This window comes from Panthera tigris, chromosome A1 (genome assembly GCF_018350195.1).
Source record: "Panthera tigris isolate Pti1 chromosome A1, P.tigris_Pti1_mat1.1, whole genome shotgun sequence".
NCBI lineage: Eukaryota > Metazoa > Chordata > Mammalia > Carnivora > Felidae > Panthera > Panthera tigris.
This window is the reverse complement of record NC_056660.1, coordinates 220,102,050-220,110,381: the sequence shown is the minus strand read 5'-3', so window position 1 is coordinate 220,110,381 and position 8,332 is coordinate 220,102,050.

Here is an 8,332-nt window from a genome sequence, read left to right as displayed (position 1 = left end):
TAACTCTGGCACTACAGACATTACGGACTGGATGATTTTTGCTATGGGCCACCGTATGTATTCTAGGATGCTGAGCAGTGAACAAAAAGAAAGACATCCAAAACCTGGCTCATCTTTCTTAATCCCATCTCTCCAAGTTGCTGCCAGTACTCTCAGCTCCCACGGCCATGAGGGATTGGTATGTTGGGAGGCATAAAAATCCTTCTTTCACCACCCCCCTCCACCCACACAGCTCACTTGTTTCCCTCTCGCTAGCTCACTACTAGCTCTTTACCCTGGAACACACTCTCAGCCCATCAACTTTCTCCAGGCTCATCTCATATCACGTCCTTAGCAACTGTTTAAAGAATTTTGTCAGGGAAACTCTCTCTTCAAAAATCATGAACACGTATGGTATAGTCTCTTTACTATAAACCCCAAAGTTTTCTGATCAGCCTTAAGGTAGGTTTTCCCAACATCAGCAGCATTGGTAGAAACGTCTTTATGGTGGGGAGCAGGGGGCATCATGTACATTGTGGGATGTTCACAGTAGCCCTGGACCCTTACCCACTAGATTCCAGTGGTACCACCAATCTCCCAGTTGTAACAACCAAAAATGCCTGTAGAGATTGCCACGTGAGGGAGGGAGGAGGTGCAAAATCACACTGGTTGAGAATCCCTCATCCAGACCAATACTTCTCAAACCATCCTCACCGAAGGACCACTTTTGTTTTGGGCTTAATTCTAATCTATTTCAACAGATACTTTTGTCAAACCATTTATGCAGCACTAATGCTCATTTTATGTCTAGCTGTTCTCAGATATAAAATGTTTGAGGAGTAGCCCTGGTATGTGTACATGAAAACAGAAGTGTGTTCACCTATTTTTTTTAATGTTTGTTTTTGAGAGACAGAGAGAGAGAGAGAGAGAGAGAGAGCGAGCATGAGCAGGGGAAGGGCAAAGAGGGAGACACAGAATCCAAAGCAGGTTCCAGGCTCTGAGCTGTCAGCACAGAGCCTGATGCAGGGATCAAACTCACAGACAAGGAGATCATCACCTGAGTCAAAGTCCGACGCTCAACTGACTGAGCGACCCAGAAGCCCCCTCATGTATTTTATAATAGCTCATGTGGCAACTTGAATGATCTTACAGCACACAGGTAGAGGTCTGTACACAGGTGTAATCAGAGTTTTCAGATACCAAAATGTCAGGGAGTAAGTTCTTTAGAAGAGCAAATGATGCCTTTGTACACTGATATCGTGTATAATACCAAAGCAGTGTCTGCTTATATTTTCACACACATTTCATTAAATGATTGAAAACAACGCTTAGAAGTTTTCTTCCTTGAAAATATATAAAGCAAGTGACATTAATGAGAGCTACTTCACTGATGTGGGCTCTGTGAGAGCAGAGGTCACACCTGCACATCACCGCGAATGACGCTGAGCGCACAGTAATTGCTCAATAAATAAGTACCCAGTTAATGACTGTGTTATTAACTTCAATTTTGATTTTGCTGTCAGTAAACGAATGAGTGAGTGAATAAAGGATCGATGGGGTAGGAGATTTTCCTGAACGGGGTCCTAAAATACCTTTCTGTGTCAGTAGGCACAGCAGACCATCTCCTTTGCTTGTCCCAAAGGTCTGCACTGTCAAGATGATGTATTACATGAAAATACGTGTCACAGTTTGGTATAAATATGAGATGGTTATAAACTAAGATACAGATAAGTAGACAAATAAATGAGGTGATGCTCAAACTCAATTCCAGGAAAAGTCTGCTCATTTGTCCTTGAGGGTATCCATAAAAGTATGTATGAGTAAGTGAGTGGCTGTATGTGTGAGATCGGTATAGACACTCTACTCCAAAGCTGCAGACAGAGGTACACCGTTTAATCAAAGTAGCAAGGTTATAAAAAATGTATCTCTGAAACAGAACCCAATCTTGGTTTCAAATGATTTTATGATGTCAGCTCAACAACTTGATCATATTGCCTGCCTTGTAAAATGTTAAGACAGCTATCAGACTGTTTTTAATTTACTCTCTTGGCCTGGATCCACTCGAGTTCTTGTAACATTCTGTCAGCACTATTTTCCTATTGAATGTCAATGAGATGTTCTACCGTGATTTCTTGTTTTTAAGCCAATATTGCAAGTGAACAACAAAACATGTGCCTGCTGATTGACAGAGACAAAATGTTTATTTCTCAGCATAGAGCCATTTTATATTTTTAATTATCAAAATAGCACACAATGTAGTCTAAGGATGAGTATGTCTTTCTATATATGGTATCAGACACTATTATGTATGTGTTAAGTATAGAGAAGGAGATACAAAGAGGGAGAGAGATTCTTTATCAATTCATTAATTAAACATTGTATTAAGACGAAAATTATGCAATATTGTAGAAATTATGATTTGTGCTTAACTCCAAAGAAGCCATTTTTAGAGGTTGCTTTTGTGGTTGTTGTTGTTGTTGCTGCTGTTGTTGCAGGTGTTTGGGTTTTTTGTGTGTTTTTTTGCAATGTAAAATTTTCCATGACCATTATTAAATGGGAGCCAGGAAAGAAAGAACATATCTATCACATTTTGAAAGCAGGTATCTTCACATTTAGTAGTTGTGGTATAAAGAACTTCCTCTGGAGCTATTTTTTAATACACAAATTACTATACAGTTTTTCAAGAGAAATCCATTTGTAAAATTCCAAGCCTATAGTACTTTAGAAGCGATTACCTACATTAGGATAAAATGATTCACACAAGATTACTTTTAGTATCCTGTTTCTCTGGAGAAATTAAAGTATGATTCCACCTACATTTAAATTTTAAAAATACACTTGTCGTATAAAGCCAGGTTCAGTTGTACAACACTGGCATTTGGTCACCAAGAGTTTCAAGAAAGCTCACTTAATGGAAAGACCCAAAAATTGAAAGAAGCAGTTATTAATTCTGGCAACCAAAACTATCATATGATAAGTAGCACATCATTTATATCAGTTATGTATGGATAGAAGCACATGCTACACACACACACACACACACACACACAGAGATTTTTTAATCCCTTAATTACTCACACCTGTGCCTCATGATGTGCAGTCTCCATATTTTTTTTTTCAGTCTCCATATTTTAAATACTCCTCAGTTGAAATGTAAAAATGATTTCACTCTTCCTGGTAGGGTTATCTTGGTAAGGAAGAAATATTCAGCCTCTTGGTCTTCAAGGGAAGTCATTTGTTTCCTGATATTTAGGTTTGTATTTTTAGAAATGACTAGTAAGTCCTGTAGAAACACATTTCTGCCAGGAGGATTAATTGTAGCTATTGTGCCCACTAAGTCATCAAATGGCCCACCTCCTTCCATGAAAAGACAATGGTGTCAGACACTTGAGTGACACTTCCCCTGTCGAAGCCCCATCAAGTCCCACCTGGACACACAGCTGCTGCAGGGCTTTGGCAGTTTGCCAAAACTCATTTCACGCGTTTGCCTCTTAACTTGCACATGAAGTGTGAGATAAAGTGCTCGATGTTCAGCAAAATGATGTAAAGCCCTAGCGTCTAAAATAAACACAATTTTAGAATTGTCAAGCTGTGTGGGGTAAGACACCAGGTTTTTCCCAAACTTCTAATATCCCAAAGGTACTGAAGGTGAAAATATTTGTTCAGAGTTTGACACAAACTCTCTTGGCGGTAAAACCTGATCAGATGTCGGGCCAGCGGGTAGCAAAAGTGTCTCCTCTGTGAGGTTGTTCATGATCCCATGTAGAAGTAATAATGTGTTTGATGACAGGATGGGGTGCAGTCCCACGGCCTGGTCATCTCTTGTTTATAACTATCATTGTAAATTTTCTTTAATGTTATTTATTTTTGACAGAGAGAGAGAGAGACAGAGACAGAGCATGAGTGGGGGAGGGGCAGAGAGAGAGGGAGACACAGAATCCAAAGCAGCCTCCAGGCTCTGAGCGGTCAGCACAGAGCCTGATGCGGGGCTTGAACTCACAGACTGCAAAATCACAACCTGAGCCAAAGTCGGACGCTCAACTGACTGAGCCAGCCAGGCGCTTGTATATCTATCATTTTAAAACGGAAAAAAAAAAAAAAAAAAAAAGAATTTCAAAACCCATTTGCCTCCAACGTTACAAATGAGAGACTGAGGACCTGTATCTTAGAGATGTAATCCTGGCCCCTCTAATGACAAATGGGGAAAACTTTTCTGAAGATGGACCTGCCAAAATTTGAACCAGAGTGAGGATTTTTTTCTGACACCGCCAGGACCTAAACCCAGCGTCAACACCCTATGACACACTGATACATTACTTTCGAATTGAGTGGAATTGATTCATGGGCATTCATTTTTATTTGCTCAGTTAGCAAAGCTGCTGAAGAAGAAGTTCATTGACTTTGTGATACTTTTATAGATCACTTTGCTAAGCTTTGAAAGAGGTGCATACCTCGAAAAATGACTACATCGCTGCTTTTAAGACATAGTAGCTTTTTGATCATTGTTTAATGTTGAATCGGTGTTAACAAATGCAAAATATTTTTATCTGCAATTCCAAATAATAAAAGATAATATTACTGTCTCCCTCAGGATGAACTCTAATGTTCTTGGTGACCTGCAACCTCATATAACATAAACTCTACTTTGTTTTCAAAATCAGAATTTTTTTTTTAATTTTAATAAATAATTATATATGTTGCCAGTAAAATCGATCCAATAATTTCCTGCAAAATAATTGGTAGAAATAAGTATGTAAAGAAGAGCAAAAGCTTCCTATTGCCAAATGACTGTTCCATCATGATTTCTTCTAAGTTATTTTAAAGTGTATTAGTGCAGTCGTAAACCAATTTTAGTGATTTATAATCGCCAGGAGAGTCCCCGGAAGTGGCCCTGAAATTAATGATTGGTTTGCATTTAAAGCAACCCCCTTTAGCAATGGCTTTTTCTAAGTGGAACTTCCTTAAGAGGAGCACTCTGACTTAATTACTCAGACAGTTCATGTTTATCACCCTTTGGCTGCAGTGGGGAATTTTAAAAAGAATTAACATAAATGTGATTCTTTTTTCTCATGAGGTGCAAGAGCAGTGAAGCAATGTAAGACATGAAGAAAAATCCTAAAAATAGTAACACTTGTCAACAGAAACTAGGACATTGAACTTAATTGCTTAAGTTAATGATGCCTATGATACAGATTACAGCACTCTGCAAACGTGTGTGTGGAATTCACAGATGCTTGACTTCAATTTTATGTTCATAGGCATTGATAATTTTTGACAGTAGCATCTAAATAGGCAAAGAGCAATAAATATGATTTGTTCACAAGGCAATTCCCTGTGTATGTCTTCTCAAATAATAAGATGGTTTTACTAGCAATTTATTTAAGAAGGTCAAAGAAAACTCTGACTCTAAGTTCCCGACAATTCTTCAATTAAAAGAAAAGAGCAATAAAAATGGAGCCAGGGGAATTATGTTCATTCTGAGACTCTACATCTAGCTTACTGTGAGACATAAGGCAAATAAGTTATCTTCTAGCTGTGCTTAAGTGCCAAGTGGGGTTAAAAATGCCAGCATCAGGATACAATACAGGGTTTAAGGCAGGATTAAGATAATAACATTGAAATAATATACACAAATATGTAAATCACCAACCAACTTCTTAAAGCTACTTACATAAAAAGACAAAACTTACACACCTTTGTCAGTAACAATATATCGGTAGACTCTGTTCCAGTAAGGTGGCATGTGAATTCTTCCTTTATTTATTATTTTTTATGTATGCACACTACTTTAAGATTTTCACTAATTTTCTTGAATGCGGTAACATATATATACAAATATATATATTTTTTTCTTGTTTATTAATAAATAAAAGACTCATCAGAAAACCTGGCAAATTTAAATACTACATAGCCACTGGACAGTGGGAGTCAAAATTCTCCAGGCAGAGTTCACCATATTATGATCAAATTAAGAACATTTAGTGACTATTTCAAAACAGTCATTTACACTCATAATAACATTGTTGATCATTAAACTATGATCTCATAGATAAACATCCACTGAACATGGACACTAAGTCAGCAGTGTTACCAATATTAAACTACTAAAAGGAAAATAAAAGTTAATATGAAAATTATACCCAAGAAGTACATACTGTGATTTTCTTCATTTTTGAAAACGTGCAATGCAGAAAGACAATTGTTAAAAGAGACACAGACAATCTAGGCTCATTTTTACTACACACATTTACTACACATCTGTTCACAGTTTTACTACATACTAGCTCTGTCATGCTAAGCACACTTAACGGCTGTACCTCAGGAGTTTTATATCTAAAATGATGATGTTGAATTTCACAATTTCCAAGTTTTATTACAGCCCTGTGTTAGTAGAAATCTTTGGTCCTAAGATTAGAAAATAAAATATATTAAATACACTTATTTATTATTATTATTATTTAATTTTTTTGCAAGCAGCTCTAGGAATCCCTAGGATAGATACTTTAATACCCCGGCACAAGTCTATAATCTGAAGACCTCCCTCTTAACTCTTGTACACTATTGATGGGAATATAAATTGGTGCACAAAAAATATGGAGGTGTCCCCCCAAAATTAAAAATGGAACTACCATATAATCGAGCAATTTTTACTTCTGCGTGTGTATCTGAAGAAAATTAACTTTCTATCTCAGACAGACATCTACATCCCTATGCTCACTAGAACATTACGACAGCCAAGACGCAAAACAACATAAATGTCCATCAAAGGATGAATGGTGAAAGAAACTATTGTATGCATATATTTGAAAATAAATACCTATGGAGTTTGGCCATAAAAAAGAAGGGAATTCTGCCATTTGCAATCACGTAGATGGATCTTGAGGGCATTATGCTAAGTACCATAAGTCAGACAGAGAAGGACAAATACTATACAATCGTACTAATATGTGTAACCTTTAAAAATGAACTCATAGAAAAAGAGAACAGAGCCAGGGATACGGGGGTGGAGGGTGGTACAAGTGGTGGAAGATGGTCCAAAGGTATCTTCCAGTTGTAAGATAAATAAGTTCTGGGGATGTAACGTACAGCATAGTGACTGTAAGTTAACAGGACTGTGTTTCATATTTGAAAGTTGCTAACAGAGCATATTTTTTAAAGTTTTCAACACACATACACACACATACACACACACACACACAAACTGTAACTATGTGAGGTGATGAATGTGTTAACTAATCTTAATGGGGTAATCATTTTGCAAAGTATACATTTATCAAATCATTGCACTGTGCAACTTAAAGTTATATGATGTTGTATGTTAATTATATTTCAATAAAGCTGAAAAAAATAAAGACCCCCCCCTTTCCCTTCATCCAGAAAACAAAGACTTAAAAAGAAAGGCATGTAGAAGTAGTGAAAAAAGACAACAGTGAGGCAAAAATGGATCCATTTTCTCTTCTCTTCTCTTCTCTAGGTTGTCTCCTACTAATCACAATTGCCTTGCATTGGTGCACAGCAGTATGAAATTAGACAATGTTCACAAACGGAGATTCCTGTTTAAAATCTGAAGAAAAATTAAACAGCTGGAAGAATGGCAAGAAGATAATTGATGAGGATAGATCAGTCCCATAGGTAATGAGATGTAATTATTTGGCAACATCAATTAACTGCACAGAATAGGTCTGGAGCCTCTCGCTATAGGGCAACACCAGTGTTCTCCCGACAAGCTCAAGAATTGTCACATTCTGTACACAGTTTAAAAGAGTGCTCATAATATTAAATTAGATCATCCATCCTTGAGTGAGTAGTGAGTGCATTAAAAATTCCCTGTAGCACAGGGGTGCCTGGGGGGCTGAGTCACTTAAGCGTCCAACTTTGGCTCAGGTCACGATCTCGCAGTTCACGAGTTTGAGCCCCTCATTGGGCTCTGTGCTGACAGCTGGGAGCCTGGAGTCTGCTTTGGATTCTATGTCTCCCTCTCTCTCTGTCCCTCCCCTGCTCTTTCTTTCTCTCTCAAAAATAAACACAATTTTTTGTAATTCTCTATAACATAACATATCATAAAATGTTACTTCTTCCCTCCCATGCAATGCCCATATGATAAGAAAATCATAGGTGTGTCCCCATTGGAAGGAGAGGTTATAGGTGACCTTGTTTTTTTTTTTTTTAAGATTATTAATTTATTGAGAGAGAGACAGACACAGACACACACAGAGAAAGAGCATGTGCACACAAGAAGGAGAGGGGCAGAGAGAGAGAGAGAGAGAGAGAGAGAGAAATAGAGAGAGAGAATCCCAAGCAGGCTCCTCACTGTCAGCACAGAACTCAATGTGGGCTCGAGCTCACGAATGGC